The sequence below is a fragment of the Pomacea canaliculata genome, linkage group LG8 (genome assembly GCF_003073045.1).
Source record: "Pomacea canaliculata isolate SZHN2017 linkage group LG8, ASM307304v1, whole genome shotgun sequence".
Lineage (NCBI taxonomy): Eukaryota > Metazoa > Mollusca > Gastropoda > Architaenioglossa > Ampullariidae > Pomacea > Pomacea canaliculata.
The window spans coordinates 18,102,971-18,127,713 of NC_037597.1; the positions used below are offsets into that span (position 1 = coordinate 18,102,971).

General features: G+C 41.6%; 1 long non-coding RNA gene across 2 annotated transcripts; it reads right to left on the reverse strand.

Annotated features, from left to right (window-relative positions):
* Positions 1 to 546: 546 nt before the first annotated feature.
* LOC112571292 lies at positions 547 to 24,343 on the reverse strand. 2 transcript variants are annotated; one of them, XR_003100788.1, is made up of 4 exons: positions 24,234 to 24,343; positions 4,547 to 5,745; positions 1,623 to 1,778; positions 547 to 1,131 (listed from the first exon to the last, which is right to left on the reverse strand). It is a non-coding gene; the product is annotated as an uncharacterized LOC112571292 (long non-coding RNA). The 2 variants fall into 2 exon arrangements; XR_003100787.1 differs by lacking the exon at positions 4,547 to 5,745.
* Between the last annotated feature and the right edge of the window lie 400 nt (positions 24,344 to 24,743).

A 24,743-nucleotide genomic window follows, 5' to 3' on the forward strand; every position in this document is an offset into this window, starting at 1 on the left:
AGTTTCTTCTACGTAAATCAGTTTCTCAAACACCTTATGATTAGTTTATTTTTAACAAAATCTCTGTTGCCTCTGTTAGGATAAAGCGAGTCAATCGGGTAACTGGCAGTACAGTCCGTTTGATATAAACATCGGTGTGGTTCAGTGTACAGCAAAATCAGTTATGTATTTACATTTTCAGAAAACACGGAACAACACTCCTCAGCTGAGGTGACCTGGTTCAAAACGGTCTTGGTTAGACTAGTTTTGCGAGTTCTTTTGAACCATTTATATTTTCTTGAAGTGAAGCGCACACACCCAACAGATGACATTCCTGGAGCGTCCCAAGACAAAGGACCAGGTCGGCAGGGTTCAGCCTCCAAACCATCCGACACCAGTCATTTCAAGCATCGAGGTAAGAGTGGCTCGTTGATGAGCTGACAACTTTGCAAGCATGCTGGCATCCATCTTGCCAACTATCTACTCAGTTAACGATAACAGCTATCGTGCCACATTGTCTCTAAAAAAAAAAAAAACAAGCTTTGAGTAAGAAATTGAGAGAGCAGATGATGATTCCAGACTTTTGACTCACATTCATATCTTCAACAATATTAAGTAACACACACACACACGCGCACACGTGCACACACAGAGCTCAGTGAAAGTGATATAACATATAAATCTTTCTTCAGGATGCTATCAGTGAAATATCAAGAAAACATTCAAGACATGAGAAAATGATAAAGACAAGGTTGTTGTTGCTGTTGATGATGATGATTAACAGACATATAAATTCTTTCTTTCTTCTACTTAGACTGGAGAGATACAACAATATGGATATCGAGGGTGACAGCCAGTTACAATGGCTGGAGTTGGCTTTCTGTTTGTTTTTTCAGAGAGTGCAGAAAGTGTCACAGACACATTTCGCTGGTCACGATCCCTAACCAGTGGCGGAGGTCACGACGACGTGGCGTTTACGTGACGTAGTTTTGAGGTCACAGCGTCAATGCCCAGCACGAGAGGCAACACACAGAAACACGCCTCCGCCAACAGCAACCAAAATAAAGGACAAAGATAGACCGTAGAACTCTCGAGGATACTTCTCCTCACTGCAAACGTAGTAGAGAACTAGAGAAGTCACTATCGATGCTCCTGAAACAGAAAGTTGAAAAGTTGAAAGAGCAATGTCATCAAGCCATAACATTGACGATGTTGCTATTTATCACGTGGACAGAAGTAGGACAAATGACAAAACATTACTTACGAAGGTAACAGAAGACGTAAAGGTTATGAGATTTTTTTTAAACTTCTAGCCCTCGATCTAAGGAAAAACAAATTGAAAGCTTTACATAAGTATAATTCAAAAGGCACTACAATAGAACAAGTGGAAATAAAACCGAAGACGGGAACTAGTGAGGACAAGATCACAGAGATGGAAGGAATTCAGAAATTGCAAACCGCTCACATTTCAAATTTCTGTGAATCGCAGCTGAAGGACGATAAAAGAATTCTCTGATAAAAATCGAACGCAGCTGTACTTCTACAGACTTGAAGTTTTCTATGGTTTTACAATAAACAGAGGCAGAAACCAATCAAAGGCACGTTGGTGGTGGTGGTGGTGGTAGGGAGGGGGAGTAGTTCACCTGTAAACAGGCTGGTGGCAATGGTACCGTATCTGGCTGCGGACAGCGTATTCTCCCGTGATGCCCGCACCATGATGGCCGACACGCCCAGCGCCATCAGTGACGTCAGCAGTGCTGATATGGTCAAAGCCTGGCACGCTGACAGCCAGTCGCCTGCTGCAAAAACAGTTGTGGGAAATTGTAACAGTATAAGGAACAAGTTATTAGTAAAAAATTATCGGAAGTTTTTACAAACAATAGACGTTAATAAGATTTGCCAGCTTTAAATAGAAATTTTAAATACAAAAAAATGCCAAGTATGATTTTATGTGAATACATGTGTTTAAGCCCTGGGGTAAGTATCTATTTCAAGCTTTTTACGAACCTTAATTTAAATAGTGTTATAAGTACGACTTTGTGGGGTTGCGTCTTACGATGCGTTTAGAAATTCATAGACTGCATTGGATGGTCCACTGACCATGATTGAAGATGAAAAAGAAAAACTCTGCAATTACAGAGGGGACAGCTTGCATATAAAATACTCAATAAGTGGCATTATGGCTCGGTCAGAAATTCTCACCATAAGCAAAAAACAAATGGAGAATTATTGAAAATCTCATACCCCTGACCCTTCCGCCCATCACACACACAGAGCGCGAGCCAGAGAGAGGGAAGGAAAGGGTAAAGTCAGAGTAACTACTTTCAGAAGCGCTTCGTCTCTAGCCCAGAACACCCAAGGAAAACTTGCTCTTATATATGTAGCTGATGCAAATATACCACTCTAGAGTGGAGGAGGTGGTGACCTATCCACGTAGGTCTCTCAAGCTTTATGGCTATCACTGCCGCCTCGTCATTTCACTAAGAGATGGCAGAGAAAGGTCAAGAACATTTTCTGCCCTTGTACTCCCAGGGGTCGTGACAGAAAGGAACAAAGGTTTGGCTGTTGGTCAAACAGGCGTTCTGAGGAGACCTTCGAGGCCACAGCAGGGTAAACTTCTTTCTGTTCCCACAGGTTGTATGTTAGAGCTATGCTGACGGCCTCGTCCACAACACCCAGGTATAGGAATGTACTCCGTGCTTACGGAATAAGAATCATAAAACAAATCACCAAAAAGATGTTTTCTAAAATTAAATGAATCATCAGAGCAAAAAAGAGAAACAAATCATGGAACAAAGATTAGAGTAAGTTGTACATCAAGGTAAAGGATAAAAAAAAATCACACAATAATCCATGATAAAATAATTACAATGAAATTCGTGTTATTCTCCTGTAAAAGTAATCTTTTGGCTTAAATGCGACATCCAGAAACTGTCTACAGAGGACTAGTTCCCCAAGTGAAAATAAGAACATCCCCCCCCCCCAAACAAGAAACCAACAAATTATTTCTACTCTAATATTTGTTTTTAATTAGTGCACAGGTGGCTTGTTAAACTCGAATTCCTGGCGGCTAATGTAAAGATCGCACAAGTCTCTAAGATGCAAAATTGAAATGATCATGCAGAAATAGAACGTTTCAGTTGTTTAAAAGAAGTGCAGTCAACCTGCAAAAGCTGGTTAGGAAATACACAGTACCGATGTAAAACTTTAACAAATGTTTCTGACCGCTGTTTCCTGTCCTGTGGATCTAAGTAACCACCACCACCACCATACCTCCCATCTCCACAACCTAGAGCTGGGGAAGCACGCGAAAGGTGGTGTTCAGGTGAGAAAGAAAAAGCGTGATGCAAACAAGGCGCAGGTGTACCTGGCCAGACCGCACGACACCTACCTGTTACTCCCCCTCTCTCTCAGTCGTGGCTACCACAGCACGTGCGGCCTACTTCACTGGGCAAGCGCCGAGGTCACACACCCGTGTAGTTCAGGCATGAAGTCGACTAATTTCCACCAAGCTTTCTTTGATCGCAAGTTTTTAAAGTAACCGAAAGGAGTTTCTCCAGATACTTAACATAACACTATTATGAAGATGATCATCCTTAACTTTCTGATTAAGATGTTTTAAGAGACGATGAGTTCCTGATGAAAAATCCCATGAAACAGTTTATAATTGTACTTTTATTGTGTACGCTTATCTCCATAAATATATTAAAAAATTTGTAAATCGTTATCCACCCCACCTCACACAATCTATATTACTCTGCTCGTCTTTAGTCCTGTATCTATCATGAATTACGGATCTCTCTGAACAGGGGTCTCAAACACGCGCCCGGCCGAATGCGGCCCGCGAAACACACGCGCGGTGTATATGTATGTGATTAACTTGACAGAGACAACGTCAACTATTTTAATAAACTAAACTGCGCTGTGCAGTAAATGTAATTAATAATTATAAAAACTTTATTTTAGCATTTCTGCAGTGACAGTAGTGTTCGTAAAATTTAATGAAAAAACATTTTCTTTTCGTGGTGCGGCCCGCTGACTGGCTGTTACTTTCCACTGCGGCCCACAGGCTAATATGAGTTTGAGGCCCCTGTCTTTGAAGATCCCCTAATGATCTCTGCTGTCTGCACTCAGCGAAACGATAGATAACGGTGTTGCACGAGATAAAGGTGTTGCACGAGCGCAGCAGCCAGGTGTGAAGGGAGTGTGAGCGTTGCTGCCACTCAGCCCATGTTGTGCTCTAGTTCACCCTTACGGCACTGTAAGTTTACGTGATCCCCACGGAATAAAACGTAAATAGTCTTGGAAAAGAACTTCAATGCCGTGGAACTTGGACTAAAGTGATATATAACAACATACAGGTCTTTCATTATGCGTGGGTTGTCTTTTTTCGTCTGTGTGTGTCTGTGCGTGCGTTCGTGTGTCAAAAGAATTACTTGTTGCGTATAACTAGTACCTGCATCCCAATTCTACGGATTCTTTCAGATCTCAAGTGGTTGATTTTTACTGTGAAACAACAACCTTAATACACGTGAGTGTTAGGTGAGAAGTGGCATACTTAACTTACTTTCACCATTCAGCGTCGAGGCACAATGCGATCCGATGCAGTTTTGCCACAAGCCAGCGGTGATCTCAATGTGCCGACCCTTGAGCCACCAGGGAGTGCAAAGCCTACTATGTAGCACACAAACGCCGACAGCAACAGCAGTGCTGAGAATCGAACCACAAGCAGGTATCTTGCTTCCATTGATTTTCTGACAAATATCCAGGTTTAAACTATATTTTCTAACCACACTTTGGTCGGTGTAGAACAAAGTAGTAAGATCCCTTTATCGGCTTTCCTCTTCTGTCGTTAGTATTCTGGCAGGCTTGCTGTAGCGTCCTCTTGTTAGTAGACAGACAGTTGAGTAAATCTGGATTATCCTGCACTATGGTTGCTGCCAATCTTTTGAACATTCATGTTTTTAATTTATGACACACTTTTCACACGTTTGACCCTGCAGGCAGTCAACTTTTTTAGTAACAAGCTATCACGCCAATACAAACTTCAAAATGCAGATCTTGAGATATTTCTTCACCCGCAGTTCCACACACGGCAGAGGTCATAGGTCAGAGAGACACGATCAGTGTAAGTGTTGATTGATGAAGGAGAGAATCTGAGAATAAGGAACTGTCTCATGTGAAAACAAGGAACTGGCTCAGGTGAATATAATTTACGTTGTACAAACGTTTGTCTGCTACAAAATTTCCTGACAGAAAACTTTAACTTTCTTTTAGTGATCAGTGGGTTATCACCTAGTCCAAGCAGCTGGCCCGAGGCGGCTCAGCTCAGCTGACATTGCTGCAGTAAGAACAAGAACTGGCCGCACAAGATCAAGATTCGAGTGTGTTGTGACGGGGTCTCCAGGTAAAATGACAGGCCAGCTTGCCAGTGACGTAGGACTTCACTAAACAGCCTTTAGGCGTCTCACTTTGAACCTTCCACTCTCTTTCTCTTACACACACAGCCACCTGGGTGCTGTCTTGGCTTCCATTGAAGCACCTCTCTTTCTGTAAGCAAATCAAGTCCACCCATCCACCCACCCGAATGGCGGAGGACACACGCAGCGGCATCAGTCCTTACAAGGAAGCCTTCACTTTGCACCAGCAGTCGACAGTGCAGCAGATAGGCAGGGGTGGCTGAGTGGTACTCTCATCCCCTTCACCTCATAATCACTGTTACAACAGGTCTCATCCTACTAGTCCTCTAGTTTGCTCAGCGTTTCTCTGTAACAAATAATTTAGCGGAACGGAGCGAATAAGAGATAAAATAAAAATAATTCTGTATGAATTGTACTTCAGTACGTATACCCACACCGACTAGAACAGAGTAACTTTATATAAAGCCGTATCGGCTCATTACTTCAAACACATCTTTATATGTTTCATCTCATACAGTGACAGTTTAAGTAGTTATTAGCATAGGCTATTGAAAGAATCATATTACAGTTACATTATTCCCTTTGTTACAGTGACGAAAATTGATAGCTCTAAATATCTTTTAATGTTTTTAGTCTTTCATGGGAATGTGAGCGTTGTAATGTCGAGTAGTGACCAGAACTGGCAGAACAGTACAGTCCTGGTAGTCCCGGTGTAGCTGTAGCTCTCTAAGTGGTCAGAAAAAGACTAATTTATCTCACCAAAAACATAAAAATCTGCAAGTTGTCAACAACCTTAGATGCAAAATGATGCTGGAGCGAGCTAATATACTTTAATTTCGCCTTTTTTTCATTTTTCTTCCATGACTCATGAAATAACATACAAATGCGCGCGCGCGCACGCACGCACACAGACACACATCATAAGAGTATAATATATATTATACATGTTTTTACAGGATAGTTCTTTCAGACCAGACTTGCCAGCGACGTGGTCTTCTTCACTGGAGTTTCATACTTGTGCGATACAACACGCATGGGTGTAACTATTAAAAGTTAAAAAAGCTACATTTCATTTGAGTAATAATCAGCAAAAATTCTTTTCTTGTTATTCAAATAAAAATCAAAAAAGCTCCATGTAAAGTTAGCAACACCTCAATCAAAAAGTCAATCCGATAACTGAACTCACAATTACATGCAAAACATTACTTTTGCAGACTTGCGTACCGGTTGTGTACCTGTTGATCGCCTACGGAACTATCATGCACCCGTTGCTTCGAATATTTACGCTTATATCACTCGCATTTTCGCATTTAAACGTATTCAGACTTTACCAATGTTCAAATCTGTTTTGTGATAATTTTTGCATCTCTTTTAACAAGATTAGATATATTTATTCTTTAACCCTTTAAGAAGCATTGATATTTTGAGATCGTAAATTCATTGTGATAGAAACATACAATCTAAATTACATACAATACCTATAATATAGATACATACCCAAGGGAATATCATTTAAACTATATTCCTCTCGCTTCAGAAACAACAATACTTAGCTTACTCGTATCTTACTGGCTTATAGCTACACTCTGATGACCTGGATCAAAATATATAAATAGATGGCTAAATTAAGACCCCTTATTGTCCGTTTAAGGTTACTAACTGAAGAAAAGACCAATGCCTAATATTATATACATGTGTTTATATAAGTGTACAAAATCAAGAAAGAGTAATTCTGCAGGATTCAAGCAAAGTTTTACTTTGTTTTGAAATTCTTTGATTGTTCCTTTCGCCTTTTGAGAGGAGCTGTCGCAATGACAGAGCAAGGTAAAAATTCTCAATTTAACAGTCTGTCATGACTGTTAAGTCGTGAAAATTCAGCAAGACAGCCCCTGATTCTGAGGCTAGAGGATGTACCTGGCCTTCCTCCCATTCCCAGCGGATTCTGTCGTTTGGAGTCTGTCAAAAAATATTTGTCAACGGAGCAAAGCAGGACGCACCCCTCACCCTGCACTCAGTCCAATTAGTGGGCTACACTCAGTCACACCAGAAAGCAGGTCAGGATGAACTGGCCCTAGGCATTATGGTCTGAGGAGCCCCACATTCTGCCTTTTCCTGCTACAAAAGCAGACGGTGGTCAAGCCCTGGTTTGTTAAAGGGTTCCTCGAGTAGCGAAGGGGATAGAGGCCTCCTTAAGGTAACGAAATGTCAAAGATCCTAATTGGTTGTCTCATGTTATCTGTTTTCTCTTGGATCACTGTCACCACAAATCAACTTCCCACTTTGTAAGCAACCTCCTAATATACTCAGTAATACTAATAGCTTAGAGTATGTCTAGCTCTCTGTCATAATTGCTAATTAAAATGCTTCACACACATTTAATTATATACATGTTTCTTTATTACTTCATTCCTTCAGACTAAACATGGAGGTAGAGGAGTACGGTATATTAACGTGTTCTGTGAGGCCTTAAATGCAGGATATGTCATTTCTAATTTTCCTGACCATGCATATTAATTTGAACATCATTAACTGAATATATGGCTTGCATGAATGAATGTGAAAGATGTTTACCGACGCATTTGTTGTCCTTAACTGTCTTAAGTTGTTCAACTGTGTATCTATTTTTAGAAAGTTTTCTTCATTTCAGATTTCATTATCGTCACAATAAATAAAAGAAAATCAATAAAATATTGATGAGAGGTGTTTCACTTCTTCAGCAGAAATGGTCCCATCTAAGCATCGATGATGGTAATCATGTTAAAAACAGTGTCACTGGCGGTCTTAAGAACGTATGAATTATTTACTATAAAACACTGCTCGAGAATTTACATGTTACATTTTCTGACACGTCTGGAAGAGGTGAAAATGGAGGATAGAGCAAAACGAACAATTCTGCTATTACACTCAATTGATCTTTTAATTACAACTTCTTGGTCTGTGTTCGTGATTGTCAAAAGATCAATAATCTATCGGAATGGAAAGCTACTTTTGCGCAAGATTACAGCCGATCTTGAACCATTTTATTCGAGTGAAGCACAAATAAAGCGGAACGTGGGATAAAGAACGGTTCAGGTTTTGTCTCAATTGTATATACAAGTCTACCCCACCCTTTGCTATCTACACAACGGTCAGCGTTTCCACTCCCTGTTTCTAGGTTTAAGAAAATGAAGGCAATTTCGAAGATAGGTGCCAAGGCACGACAAACTTTCGACAGTTTGATGATATATAGAGGACGGGTGTTGATGATGTCCCCTCACATCACTCAAACATCCTGGTCAGCATCCTGGTTTACGCAGATCTTAGGTGAGCGCAAATGATGCTCTCAAAAATGAAAAATAGCATTGAGAAAGTCTTGGAGATAAAAGTTTCCAAGTGCTGAGATCACGGGAACGTGCAGAGACTGGTTCTTTTCAAAGGCTGTCCCGTCTGGATGTAGCTTAAAGCACGCTGGAGATGCCAATAGATAAAAGAGTGTGCAAAAAGTACCTATTTCGTGTCCCTTTATTTTTTCCCCAATTTATTTGCTGTCTCTTTAGAAAACACAAACACACACACATACACGCACACACCACAGACACGCTCGTCCGCACATACCATGAGTACTTTCGGTAAAGTTTAACTCCCATGGGGCCCTTACCCGACTTTTGTCCTGAATGCGAGCTCCCTCCCTGTGCTGTGCAGACAGATTTGAAGTGGGAGGGCGGAACCATGTCTATTGTCCAAGACAACGAAGCCAAACTGACAAAGACGTCATTTACACCTTTGCACACACACACGTGCTTATGTCCCTACTCTGAGCTGTCGACCCGACTTGACAACAGTTTAGCACCTTTCTGACATTAGGGAGCTCTGCTTAAAATTGTAACGACTGAAACTGGAGTAAACCAACATCACGTCCAAAGCCTCCGTTAAAATGTGGTTTGTATCTCTCTGTTAGTGTCACAAAAATAATCATGATGATGCGCGTATAGCGCCGAATCCTCGCTTTCAAATTACCAAAGTAAACATAAGTATTTTTACAATAATAGTAATATAAAATTGACAAGGAATGTTTGAAAACTAGAGGTGAATGTAACCAACACACAAACACACACAAATCACACTTAAGATTGCAATGGGAAAGGACTTGCATCAAGAGATATTTCCTTAACAAGAAAGTCTTGAACACTTTACTAGTATGTCAGAGTAAAGTGCCAACAAGTATGATATGTCGATGAACAGTGAATTTATAAAAATACAAACACCAGAAAGACAGAAAAAGAAAAGGGAGAGAGAAAAAGGTTGTCCGCTGACCTTTTTTGTCTGCTGTCGATGAGCAGTTTTTGTGAGGGAGATGGCCACTCCTATCCCGCCAGCCTTACCTTCCCCAACCCCCTATGGAGTCAGTAACCCATTCCTGACAGCTGTACTGCACGGGGATCGAACCCTAGGTTCACAAGATTCAGAAGCCAGTACTCTTTGTACTTTGCTCTCTGTTTCTAAGAGAGAGGGAGAGAATGAGCAAACCCTAGTTTTTTCGTAAGACAGGCCATCATTAACACAAGAGCAGGGGGATTTAGGTGTTGTATCACTCAAACTAAAGCAGTCTCCGAATAAAGACCTGTTAGCAAAAATCTTACGCATATCCTCAACTTTACCTATTAGTCACGTGATCAAGGCAGTAGTCATATGTTGATTTTGTTGTACAACATAGTTATTCATATACAGTTTTATCATTTGAGATGTCCTCGCTGACTTGCTAATATGTAAGACAGTCAAGTTACCTCACTGCTGTTGCAGTGTTGTCCATAGGAATGGGAACATGGGAAACGTCATGGATATGGGACGGACAGCACACACTTGTATTTCCCATGGTAGTCGATACCAAAATAAATTACTGTTATTTCATTCATCAAGGATTTTCTTCCTCTGAATCATCTATTGTATGTGAAGTAGCAGGAATTATAAAGCGAAAAGTTTTCAGTGTTGTCCATCCCATGGGAAACGTCCCGTGGGATGGACGGGATGGGACAGGCATAAATTGCCATGGACGGGATGACGGGATAGAAAAATATGTCCCATGGACAACCCTGCACATGTTCTCACCTCCATAGGAAAGACGGTCGTCAGAGCAGCTTACAGAAATATGATAGGTCCATTTGTGTTTAATTTCACGTTTGTTTCCAACTGCACGGTGTCCTCACAATTACCGAGTAACTAGGCCTGAGCTAGTTAGAAGCACACGCTGGGGCTCGTTAACAACCATAATCATATTTGATGTGCTTCCAAAACAAATTTGTCTACGACCGCAACACGATGTTTGGTAAATTAATCACCACACGGAAAGCAGATACAACCATTTGCACTCTCGTTCATAAAAAGACGAAATAAGTCGGGGCCTAAAGAATAAATATGCTCGGGGTGAAATGTCAAACCTGCATCAAACTGACCGAATCTCCAATGATTTGCACTTCCGCTGAAAGTAGTTCCTCTAAGTGCATCCAACGTTTGTTTTTAAGAATTTTTTTTCACATTAGAATGGTTTCACATTAGTCTCTCTACATTTGTACTACCCGTAGGATTTATATTTGTAGCTACTTGTTTATTATTCTATTATTTCTCGGGCTGTTTATATTTTTAGCTCTAAACCAAGGCGTTTGAGCGGGACGTGACGAGAAGAAAGGCGAGAAATAGAGGAATGGAATGCGATGGGAAACTCAAGCTTAAATAGTCAATCTGTAATGACACTTCATTAATAGCCTTGATTTTCTGGCCACCACGCTCACGATGGAAGCAGTGTCTACTCTTGGATGGGATCACTCACTAAAAAAAGAAAGTAAAATAATGTGTATTTATTAAATGTGCAAAAGAAAGGTGACGAAATATCAATAAAAAAAATTACTTCTAAAGGAGGAAACGCAACAGAATTTAGGTAACCTATAGCGTTTGTTATCTACCGATATTAATAGTCGGCTGCTGTCACTTAAAATATTTATAGCTTCTGACAACAAAGTTTTCTTGCCTTAGTCACTATGTCAGCAGATCTTATTCCTTGGACCATGCTGCTGTTATTAGTTATTACACAAAGGATCATATCAACAAACCTTGATTTTTGCTATTTTAAAAATTATTATTTTAATTATTTTACAATCTTTATTCATCCACCTACATTATATAGCACATTTTCTTTGATCATCGTCTTACTGGCTTTTTTTTTTAAACATAGACGCACACAGCGCTTAAGGGAGCTAACTACAGAGTTAAAAAATACAAAGTTTGCAAGGTTATATCCCTTAGATTGAAGTAATTCATGGTAGCGACGAGAACATGGTAGGTATACGCAAAAATGTGGGCTGCTTTGACTCAACGTTTGACTAAGCAGCAGCTTACACTAGCATCACTTTTTTCCAGAAGATATCATCCTCGTTGTAGACGCTGTCGTAGTAGTAGTACTGTCAACGGTGAAAAAAGAAAAACCCTCGCCAACAGGGAAAGAAGCGGTCCCTGCAGAGCAAACAATCACAGAAACAGAGAATACAGGGGACTTGAAACGTATCCTTAATAATCACAAAAGAGATAACCGGCGCCAGCAAATGATAGTCCGAAATGGCAATAACAGGTAAAGCAGCACCCAAAACGTGAAATCGAGTACTGAACCCGTGAAAGTTTGCATGGTTGCTATTAACAGTCATACACACTTTCTGCAAGTGAAGTAGCGGCAACAACATTGGTAGCAGCATCAACGCTGTCAGTAGAACGACATAAGTGGCAGGAAGGAGATCGACAGAACATCGATGATGACAGCAGGAGGAGATGGCAACAGAGCTGAAGTAGAGGCCTACACAGCAGAGGATCACTGCGAGAGGAAAAATTTCCTCCAAGCACCCATTCTCTACTGAGTTTCACTTCTGACCCTTTCATCTTTCTGGGACACAGACATGGGAAGAACCAGGAAGATAACTCCCGCCAGAAGTTTTCTTCACAAAAAAGATTTAATTTAGATAATTCCTACTTCTACTGCTAAAGAAAATGCGCCCCTTGTGACTCTAGCCGTTGGCATTAGCAGCGGTTCTCTTTCTTGAGAAGGCAGATGAGAGATCCAGGCCGGATCTTTACTAGCACAAGAAGCATGTTTCAAGCTATGTGTTGTGATAGGCTGCATTATGCTGTTATGCATGTATTCGTGCAGCAATTCTTATAATGCCATTTACTGAATGCGTGTTGCCTCATGTGCTTATACTAGTCTAAAATGTGTGTTAGAGAAAGTTTAATTCTGGCGCTAGACGCCCCACTATCTGTAGTAATATGTAGTAGTTTGGTGCCAGACGCCGGGATCATGACTTACAAGGGGCTGACTGTGCCATGCACAGGTAACAACTTCATTTTTAACTTTGCAGTTCATTACCAACAACACTAACATTACAGACTGACAATGTTACACACGTTTTGGTGGCAGAGGCTCTGTTTTTGCGGAGATTTCAAATGTGAGTAAATATATCAATGTCTTTATTACTTCACATTTGCTACGAAATCAGGATCACTTGCTATAATTAACCGATGAAATTATTAAAATTTAAAGTCTTGCTAGGGTACTTTTTATTTCAGTGACTGTGTTGAGTTCACGTGTTGAGTTCACGTGTACCGCGAATGTTCGGGGACTTAATTGACAACGGAAAAATTGTAGTCCAGCAGACACACGGTACCTTGCGCTGAGCTTGCCCCAGTCAGTGAAAAAAGAAATATAAAATCTGGTAAAACGATAAAAAGAAAAAAACACGTCAAGAATTATTCGATGGGAAACACCTCCGACGCAGAAACCACCCGCTCAATCAACCCATCCTCCCATACATATGTATACACATAGTTTTCAGCACTTATTAGCAGACCCTCCCAGTTACATGTACACAGCTATGCTGACTGCGCCTATAACGTTGAATACCTTGCTCCTGTTGGAGAAAACACGCTGATGTTGTGGAGTTGCAGCAGTTCTTTTCTTTTTTAAACTCTTGCATCTAGGAATTTCCCTATGCGCTATCATTGGTATAGTTTCCCATGCAGATTATTACGGTATTTCTGTGTGAGAGAGAGAGATAGAGAGAAAGTTGCACAAGCACATGGAATAAGTTAAAACGTTAAAATTGTTTGTATTCCTGTTTGAAAATAAGAGTGACATAGAAGGTCTGTAAGTGAAGTGAAATATACATGTATCTTTAAAAAAAAAGAAAAAAAACCCCCCAGCACAATCCTAAGTGGCTCTCTTTGTGAGAGAAGACGACAAGCCGCACAATTAACGTGTTTTTCCAAGGGTAATATATGGACCCTACATAAATTTTGATAGGCCTTAGGACCAGATTCTTTTATTTTTCAGGTAAAGAATGAAAAGCCTTCTTTAACAGAACAATCAAGCCAGTTCACGTGCTAAGAGCTTTAAATGAGGTGGGTCTTCGAGACAAAACTTATCACTACATAATTCTGAAACTAGTTAAGCACAAAATATTTCCCATTCTGCACTATTTGTTTGCAAGGAGAGGAGAAATGCATGATGAAAGTAAAATGAAGGAAACTTGGAGGTAAAATTTGTTCTGTCTTATCCTAAGTAACTTCAGACAGGACTCACGGACGCCTTGCTTATTTTAAGCAATTAAAATCACTTTTACCAAACTAAAAATCCTTTTCCATATGTTGTTGAAAGAAAGAGATATGAAAGTATCACAGCAAGAGTGTCAGTATGTGATGAACGACAGAACCAAGAGAAAATTGCAAATTGGTACAATTGATAGAAAGTTCGTGATGTCGTAGCATCGTATTCCCTGAAGAGCAACCTCCTACGAGGAAGCTACTTTTTGTAATCCAGAACACCGTCGAAGTTTCTCATCCATCTGGGCTCAACATGTCTACAACATAGGCAAATATGTGCTGTTCTCATTACTGCCTCAAAAGCAAGATACATTTCTGTTCTCGGGAAAGCCTTGTCATTGTAGTTCTGTCACACAACACCATTTTCTCTCTCCCCGTGCCAAAAACGATTGGTTTTTAACAGGCACTTGTGCTTAGAGATGACAACTTTCCTTTGAAGCTTCATGCCAGACATTGTGTTGATATTCTGGGAGAGATCTTTAAAAACACTGCTACGTCTCAAAAACTCTTGTTACTGTTACGTAAAGATAAGACAGACTGAAATGCAACTAATCAAGTACCCTATTCTTAGGCTTTTTCTGGGAGACTTTAAACACGCTGTGCTGGTATTTAGAGAATATCGTAATGATAACCATTGATGACTTCTACCCAAAATGGGACTGTATGTTATCCACCAATTAGTATATGTGCAAAAGACCAAGAGAAAGTCTTTACTGGACTGTCTGCCAGTACCTCTCCATTATTTTCTGGCGAGTACTAAAGCTGCTGACCTGTTTTCATGTAGGAAAGTTCATGTTTGCGATACTATCTACACAAACGTCAGGGCCTGTTATTTCGACTAAAGGTGAACCACGCATCTAAAGACAAAAAGTAGGAACAGGTGGTGAAGGAAGATCAACAGAAAGAAGTCAATGTTTTTGAAAGCAATAAAGAAATCCTCTGTTTTCCGTTTTGGGGGTGAGAGGGGGGAGACACAGGGACTTATCTGCACTCCTCGCCTTACCAGGAGTCGCGGTGAGTCTTTTATCAGTGTCTGATGGCAACCAAAGGTGTGATGACCATTATTCTTGGCCTCCCCCTTGTAGTGATAATCGGCTCCTGGCTGTCCCCTGTGTGATGACAATTGGCTCCTGGTTTTTCCCCTTTTGGCGACAGTCAAACTGCTCTGCTGGTCCTCTTTTTTGACCATTGTTTATTTCTTGACATTTTGGAAAATATCTCAGACCAATAATGTAGTAGATGGCGTTCTCGTTGTTTACTGTCTTTTTCCACGCTGTAACGTTTTGTGAACAAGAAAATGAGAGTTCAGTTTTCTGCTCGAAAGTTCCACGCCAGAGGCTAATACAGCAAAACGTCTGGAACGTTTGCTGGGAGGCCACATGACCTGCGTTACTGTCATGGACGTCCCGCTCTGAGAAGATTTCAAAGTGACACCAAAGGAAGTCTACACTAGATGCCGATAAGCAGCAGCCCCTCCGGTGCTGATTCGTGTTGGAAGTGCATCTCCACATGAAGCGCTTGCTCGCAGACCCGGGCTGCAACACTTTCTCAAAGCGCATATCGGACTTAAACCGCCTGACCTTCAGCCGACCCCCATCTGTAGGACGAGCGGTTATCTGTGCAACCCCGAGGTTAAGTCCATCAAAAGCGTGCGTTTCCGACGGCACAGTGTCTATCATGTTTCTGATAAAGACTGTAAAAACATACCGCGATAGGTGGGCTCTTCTCGCAGCAGATACCGGTGGCACTTTAAGCATCGCAGCTTGCAGAAGTAGGCGATGTCAGGAAGCACAGCAATCTTTACGGACACAGGAGAAAAAAATCCTAGAGACAGACTGAGAGGGAGGGACAACATAACCATCAAATATGGAAATAATTGGACCGTCACAAACTGCCCCACTGGAAGTAGTTGCTTGACGCTAGCATATTTTGTTGCAATCTGACAGATGAGTGAAACTATAGTGCTTCTGGCTTTAGACTAGAGTGACCATCTATTCGAGGGCAAACTGGGATTTAAAGGTGTTCTCCCTTTTTATGTCTGTGGTTCTTTTGTCTCTTTTACCTGGGAAAAAGGGATATGTGAGATAAAGGGACGCGAAAAAAAAATCTTTTCCCTTGGGAGACCACTTCAAGCTGGACGAACGTTTACGATCAGCAACCAAGAAATGCGATGCTTTTTATTAAAATGGCCTTGAGTCGAGGTCAGATCGGGGTCAGTGAAACGCTGATGGTTGAGAGTTTGTCTTCACCTGCAGCGCCTTAGGGCTGGGGAAAAAAATGCGGTTTGCTTTGATTCCACAAACACCAAGTACAGCTGTCCAAAGATCAAGCCGAACGGGTCTGTTGCATAACCACCAGACTTCGTGATCACATAAAAACCTGCCTGCACGACCGACAGCCCCTCCCTCTTCTCTGGACTCAGTACTGAAGGGCGTTACGAACTGTCATCAGCAGCGGACGAAAGGTAACTACACTCCAAGGGTAAAATAACACCCGTGGGATCTGGACGCCGCTTACAACTTCGAAAACAAGAGGCTTGTTCTCGACTTCCCCGCACTCCCACAGGGTAGAGACTTACCCTCGCTTCATACCTACGGCTCCTGCTGGTTAGGGACCAGGAACTAAAGCGATCATAAAAATGTAAATAAAGCGTTCAGCTCCTTGCAATGCGAATAAGTGACAATTTCATCACTTAAGGAGGAAACAAGAACTAAAGGAAACCATAGCAGATTCACTCTGTTGTCATCAGTCTAGATCCATGTACTGTATTAGGACATTCAATACTTTGCACCTCATACTTTCCCAATGTGTTTTTTTTTCTTTCTAGCACTTAACTTTCAGAACTCTTGCTACAAGTTTTAAACTGATAGAAGAAGAAAACATTTATGGAAGTTCTGCTTCCGGACAAGACTAATGCTAGTCTAATGCTGATGTAAGTGGAGAAAATACGCTAGAGAAGCAAAAGTGCGATAATACAATTATCAGGAAAGCGCGCGGACGCACACACAAACAGAAGCACACACACACAGAAGCATACACACACACAAACAGGATCGAGAGGGAGAGAGAAAGAGCGAAAGAAGAAGAACGATTAGTAAAATAGACACAACGTTTAAAACTTTCTTCAAGAGACTCTCGAGGAAGTTTAATTTTACGAGTGACAGCAGAGTCCCCATAGCTCAGTAAAAATAACATTTCAGCCAATAATTAATAATTACTGTAGCGGAACGCCTTCGGCGCTACACTCGTTTTCGAGACTGAGTGCTTACAGCAGTGTTATCTCTCTAGGTTCACACACCTGGCTGTACCAGGTACACACATCCACACAGAGATAGCGCACAATTTGTGTGTGTGTCCGCGATGCTCAGCCATCCTCCTGCAGGCTGACCCCAGGCGCGATCAGTTCTGGAACAAGATAGGCATGATTTGTTTGTCTTAGAATTCACGGCCTCACGTGCCAGAAACTGTGATTATTCGTACAGAACACAGTGAAACGAAATTTCTGAAGCCATAAAATATTTTAGAACGTCCCTGAGGACAAGCTGTACATTATGTCTGTGGCCGAAATACCTTAATGTACTTTCAGACGTAGAAATGCTGAACAAATTACAACTGGCGATTTTTTTTTAAAGTACTGGCTACAAAGCGGGATTCTCAGAGTGAGGGTAAACGTGCCACGTACGATTTGTCTCCCTTAGAGCGAGTAGTCTCCGCTGTCTTCTCGGGATCCCGTCCTTGAACCGACGAACTTTGGACGGGAAAGTACCTGCCAAGTCCACCATCAATAAGACAAAGAGATTCCTAACACAGTGGGGAGGGGTGGGGGAAGGGTCATCATCGATCATCGTCACGCTCAGGGTGGCGACAAAACCTCATATGCTCCACGACTGGCAGCAGCATGTGACTAAATGTGATAAACATACAAAGCTACAAAGCTATAAAGAAATCCATGGTAACTTTCAAAGTTTCTTGTAATCTAACCCTGAACAACCAACACATCTCTTCATATCCTCCTGGCAGCGTGACAAGCAGAAGTGCCTAGCTCGAGGCAGAAGACATAGCAAACCCAACATGTCGAATGATACTTTTCGGGGAATCTTTTTTTTTTTTTTGTTTTTTTCTTCTTTTTTTTTTCCTTTTTGTTTTGTTTTTGTCTTGTGAGCGGACGAGGATTGCGGCACTATTATAGGAAAGGTAGATAGAAAGTCTGGGACTTGAACCTTATTTTTTTTTTCTTTCTTGTCTTGGCCCGGAATTTCCTGCGTAATATGCTGAACACGCCGCGAAACAAGAGGAGAATAGCACTAAAGATGAGTCAGAAGGCAATGTAACAGCTAACAGTGACTAGACCCCTGCCAGAACAGGTCGGTGGAAGTGCAAAAACGAGAGTGAGAACACACATGGTTGAGATGGCTTTTCCATCACTGCGGTATCGCTCTCTCTTTTTATATTTATTTTAATTTTTGTTAAACATCAGCAACGTTCAGCCCAGTGCAATGAGTTAAGGTCACGGTGAGGTCAGAGGTGGCACTGCGTGTCTTGTCTTTCCTTGTTTTGTTTTCTTTTACTTTGGGATGGGGTGGGGAGCTGCTTCCCCATTTGAAATTCAAGAGTAGTCTGTAGGATGAGAAAAAGCGTGGAAACTTTTTCCAGCTCTTGCCTTCCGTCCATACTACAAGATACAAAACATTCTGAGTCAGGAAAGATGTTCTCAAGCAAAGCTCAAGTTACTGGTAATATTGTATAAAGAAACGAATTGTAAGCATTGGTGGAACGGGCAATTTAAACAACAGAATCGACAGAAATCTATCACAAAAAGAAGGATCAAAACAGAAGACCGTGAAGGAAACGAGAAAGAACAAGGCGAGAAGACCTCGTGTGTTCATAAAAAGTGAATAAATTTCTCAAAACGTCTTCCAAACTCAGAACTTCATAAATCTCAGGAATCAACCTGATATCATCCTCTATTTTCAATATTTTTAGTTCAGTTCTCTGTTGCTTTTTTTTAACTTGTGTCATTTAAAGCAGCTGATTTGTTTCCACTGAAATTCTTCTCCTTTCATTTTTCTTTGTCTTCGAGTAACGGTGTTTTACTGAGGTTGGCATCATTGCAGGATGACACACTTTCAAGTTCTCAGTTGTTTTGCTCCACTCGGCTGCCCTGTGCCCGTCTCCCCGCTCTGTTTCTTCTCAAGCCTTACAGCTCTGGAACTCCACTGTCTGCTGCTCTTTGAGGTCTGCGGTTTTCGACATAAATGGATGGCTTCACGGCCGCTGCTGTAGGATCACGTGTCTGAGAACTAAAGAACTAAGGAAAGCAGCTAAAGAAGTAAGGGCAGCGGAAGCTGACTGATTACTTGTTTTGCTCGTAATTCATTTCCCGGCATTCAATCTTGATATGAAGCTGATATTTGATTGGAGAAAGACCGCGCGAGGAAGGTGGGAAGGATAGCCAAGACGGCGTACTCACTCATTCCATCACTTTGTCAACTTAGTGAGGGGGAAGAGGTAGGGGTGAATGGAATATGTCTACAAGAGAAAAGGGAAGAGAAGTCTGGCGTACCACTTGAAAATCGTCGGACTGTTAAAAGTACTTTCTGCGATCTTTTTATCGAAACTCTGGCGTTAATGATAACTGTAAAGAAGAGCGATGCATCGCGAGATACTGGCGATAAGTATTACACGTCTCACTTTACATAACAATCGAGGAAACTCTCTAGCATCCACGCCAAGAAACTTTCCCCCGACCACCACCAACCAATGATTTACGCTAAAAACTAGGTGATCCTAACCAGCATGTCGAGGAGTAATCTCTACAGACAACTTTAAGGAGTCTTTCGCAGGCTGCGCACAAAAAGAATTTCGGACAGTTTCTTCGTTCTATTTCTATCTCTTCGCATTTCCGACTTCCTTTGATCACTAGTAGAGAATTCGCAGTCTGTGGCAGTTTCTACGCTTTGCCGACCCGACAATCTGATCTCCTGTTTTGAGTTCCGATTCCTCCGAAAGCGCTGGTGCGTCGGCCTTACGCAGTGCACGCTAACAGACAGCTGGAGATGCCAACACGCATTTCTGGTTCTCCTGTCGGAAGAGCTGAACTGCCGGGTCACCACACAGAGAGCAATATTTGCTCGTTTAAAAAAGAGCGAAAAAAAAAACTTTCTCTCTCCCTCCTTCTCCTCTGAGTGTATTTTGGAGAGGATTTGGCGGGAAGAAACCAGGTACTGGCTCAAGGTGAGACGCGAGTGTGTTGTGTTTGGGTTTAAGAAGCTCTCAAGCTGTTTGTCACAATAAGAGAACATGGCAGAGCGTGTGCTTGCCGTCTTGTCTTCGCCGTGTGCTTGACAGCAAGCAGTTCACACACGGGTCGAGCGGGTGGCACAGGGAGGATTTGGGTAAATGGGTGGCGGGTGGCGGGTAGGGGGGAAAGGCTGCTGGTGAGGCGAGTTTTTGAGGTTTGACGTAGGAAACCTGGAGGTGTTGAGATGACAGGGAGAAAAAGCGGCAGGTGTTAAATTGGAAAAGAAAGCGCCCCCACGCAAAGTAAGAACAATAACCACGGCATCGAAACACCCAGAAGTGACTTTGGGTGTAGAGTTCTTACACACTTCCTATATGGTCGAACGGCAAGCACACAAGGGAAATGAACGATACTTTTACTGGTAATTTTTAATTAACAGTATCATATATCTGCACATGCCCGTGCGTACCCTGTAAGTGCGTGTGTCAGAGCGTACGTGTAAGAGTGGGTGTGTGTCTGTGTCCGTCTGTGGGTCTGTCGATCTACTCATCTATTTCGTTATGGATTCTCCTGTTTGCAGTCAGTGTTTATATATGTAGGCCCATTTCACCAGCTGAACGACCTCGTACTCAAGATGGCTGAATATTAAAATCAATGAAAACACGTACACGCCCTATGCTCGCTGAGGAGTAACAGGGAATCAGCACAGGTAGACTCCTCCATATAGCGAACTCATTTGGACTAGAGAAACAAATTCATTATGAAAGATAATTTGTTACATCTAGTTCCTCAAAATTTAATGACTAAGTCGGTAAGTTTTAAAAGTAATCAGCTGTCATCAGTGCATCATCGAGATTACAAAGGTACTGATTCATGTCATCAGTCATTACACTAGAACAAAGAAACTGGTTACAAGTCTATTGCTTTCGCCGAAATTCTCCGCCTATCATGGACAAGGGGTCAGCCAGCTGAGGATGGCTTGAAAGTCCCTTTTACCGAGAGACACTGCAAGCTCTAGAGCTTTTTTCTTACAGAATTGTTCAGTGATCTCATGTCTTGAAACTATGTGAAAAGAGTATTTTCAAGATCTTCAAGCAGGGAAGGCATCTTAACTTGAGGCCCATGCTGCTGTCCAGTCAGTTTGCTTCAAGAAACTTGTAATTCTGAGTATCACCGTGCATGACTTTGTTTCAGATTTTTTTTTTTTTAAAGGTAACACTTTGCAACCTTCGGCTAAATGGTTGAAAACAAATCTTAACAGACGTTTTCAAAGCGTTTTGATTGGTTCATTTTTCTTTCCGTTTGTAAAACAAAAGAATTGCGCCTGCCAAGTAAAACCAGTTTGGAGTGAATGCGAGCCGAAACAGAGACAGCTGTTTAGAGGAGCATTTCTTTTCACGGTCTTTGAAAATCGTGGACAGGTTGGAGCGCGTAATGCCAACTTCGTCAGTCATGTTTTTCTTTCCCTCATAAATTGCATCGAAGATCTGAGCTTTCTCGCTCCCTCCATCTTCACCAGTTGCTAAGATGACTTTTCTGTCCTAGCTTAATACTTCGATGACGTCGAGCGCTGAAATTTACCTGTGGTATGGAAGTTTACCTTTGGCGTGCAGGCCTAACATTGCACATTGCACATCGCACGATCTCAAACATGGCACGGCACGTTCCACACTGAACAACTCCATGTTAGCGCCGAGTAACATTCTTTATCTATTCTACGACACATCAGAAAGAATCTTGAGAGTAGCACTACACCTTTACTGCATTTGATAGTGATAAGTCTCACACATTCTTTGCTAACCAGAAATTCCACGTCGACTTTTTAAGACTGTGGCACATCCTAACCTTAACAAGTGATAAACAGGCAGAGTTTGCAATAAGCATTTTTAAAGAGAAGTTTTGTGAAGGATGCTGCATTGCTGCGCGGTGGGGGTGATCATACAAAGAAGATAAATATCTGTCTGGAAGCGCGCCACGCGGCCTGTGTTCGCTGCTCAGCGTGCAGTTGCTGTAGCCTGGGGCAAGAATTCATCTGACTCAACGTTCTTGCAATTTGCAAGGCTGCTCCTTTCCGTTCTTAGTTTAAGAGAGGATCACAAAATGGCTAAATACTTGTCTATCTTTGCGATACTTTGCCATTTGGTCACTGTGTTCCTCTTAATCACACGAGCACATAGACTATACTCTGTCACACATACTCTCTCTCACAGAAGGTCTCTCTCTAAACACACACACACACACACAGATATTCAAATAGACTTCACAAAGAAAAAGAAAAGGAAAAGGTAAAGCAAACGAAAAGATTATAAAAAAAAAAAATTAGGCAAAATCCCCAAAAGCACGCCCACTTTCTAGCACCCACCCACTAACGAAAAAAAAATAAATAAATAATGCGAACACGTTTGAAACCTGTAACTAAATTCTTCATAGGCGTTTTTGGTTTTTGGTTCTGTAAAAAAGGGTAAAAGTAGTTCAGTCATATTTCACTCGCTGTAAAGTGAGGTGTTAGAAGCCCTACCTATCCTGGGGCCAGAGTTTTTGTGACAACAATACCCAGCTCCTCTCTATCGTTGCCTTATCCTCCCCAATCCTCCAAGGATGTCAGCTACCAATTCCACAGCTAAGTCAACAGAAGGAAATGCGTTGCACCATGCGGGTATCGAACCGGCTAGCACGTGTAGGCAGTATTCTAACTTCTAGGCTGATTCCTCTTTTGGTTCTTGTTGCCATATTAATTCTGCTACGTCTGGAGGGGCCACTTGTCTGCGCAAGAGGAAAGAAATCACAGAGCCATGTTACATGTCAAGGTGTCAGCGGTTGGAATCTAGCTAAAGATTTTGATTCACCAGTTGTCAGCTTAATTTCATGTTATACTTGAGTCCGCCATTAACGATGTTATGAAGAGGTTAAAGAAACAGAGAGGAGGCGGGGATAATGCTGAAGTTTGAGGAGTGTGCTATGAGCTAAAGAAAATCAACTTGTTTAGACAAAACTGCATAAAGTAGACGAGTTTGACATGTCTAACTGATCTCATGCTGTGTTACCGGCATGTTAGAGTTGACACTCCACTCTGGCTGAATTCTCTTTTACTGAGATAGATAGAGATAGACAATCAGGATCCGTAGCTGCTTTTCCTAGTTCTAACTTAAGTTTCCTAAAGAGGAAAACTTCTACAAAAAAAAACAAAGAGGTTGCGAACAGGCTGCTGCAGTGTTTCTTAAGATACGTCGGTTACTGGCACTTTATTTGCCGTGTCAGCGTATCGGTGGGCGTATCGATATCACAGGGGTACATACCCCGTCTATCGGAACCCGGGGAGTGGCAACTGTCAAACAGTACAGCCCCATGCAGACCTGGCGGCTTGTTGTGGGCGCCATTAATAGGCTCTAATTACTGCATGGCAGCTCGCGTACATGCGCATACATCGTCTGTTTTAATGTAGACTTGAACAGACTGAGGGAAGGGAAGAATGCAGGCAGCTTGTCCCACAGTCAGACAGGAATAATGGAACGACTGAAGGTGAAGTGAAGTGGCGATGGGATCGTTTCATGGTTTTGCATTCATTCTTATATCGAAGAGAAAAATCAGAAATAATAGGAGCTTACTCTTTAATATCAAGCAATCTCGTAAGTCCTTATACCTTCTTTCGATAAAGTGTACGGCGATAACATCAAAGTGATTCAGCAAAAACTAAGCTGGTATATGATAAAAGAGGTTCCATGTTGCATCAATTAGTGCAGTTAGTGTTCTTAACTTAAATAGCAATACTTGTCTAGAAAATGGATCTTGCTATTGGTACTAGAAAAAACTGCCTTATCTTTCTTATGTCAGACATAGGATCAACTGTAGCCTTTTGTAGTATTCCCTGCAAGTGTCGGTGTAGGACACACGAGGTATTCGCTGTGCGAACTATTTTTGATCTTGATTTCTGATTCTACTGAAGTATGAATGTCCAACAATGAGCATCGGATACTTACTGTTTCGAACTTCTGAAAACGGTCACTTAGTTTCATCACGGACACATTAATCCAAGTTCGTGGTTTCCAGAATAATCCCAGAGCGGCGTTCACACTGTCGTCTGATCTATGGCAAGTGACGATAAGAGTTACTTCCCTTTAATCATTAAAAAAAAACCGGTGTCAACAGCTTCGGTATTTGTTTATAAGCAAACACAATGCATGTCGCAATATTAAGACGTAAATATATAGAGAAAATATTTTAAATACTATTTTAATAGTGTTATCGTGGTCATTATTGTATTTATAATGTGCTGACGACCTTATATGCCGCCATTACGTGTCGCCCCTGGCAGACAGATCGACTGATGGTAACAAAGTTTATGTTTTTTTTCGCCCTTGCCACTGCATGCACTGAATAACTACAAAGCACACAGACATGATGACATAGATTTCACTGCAAAAAGTACAGACGAAATGCAAACATCTTCTACGCTAGCAGAGATAATAAACATTGCGTACACTTAGTGT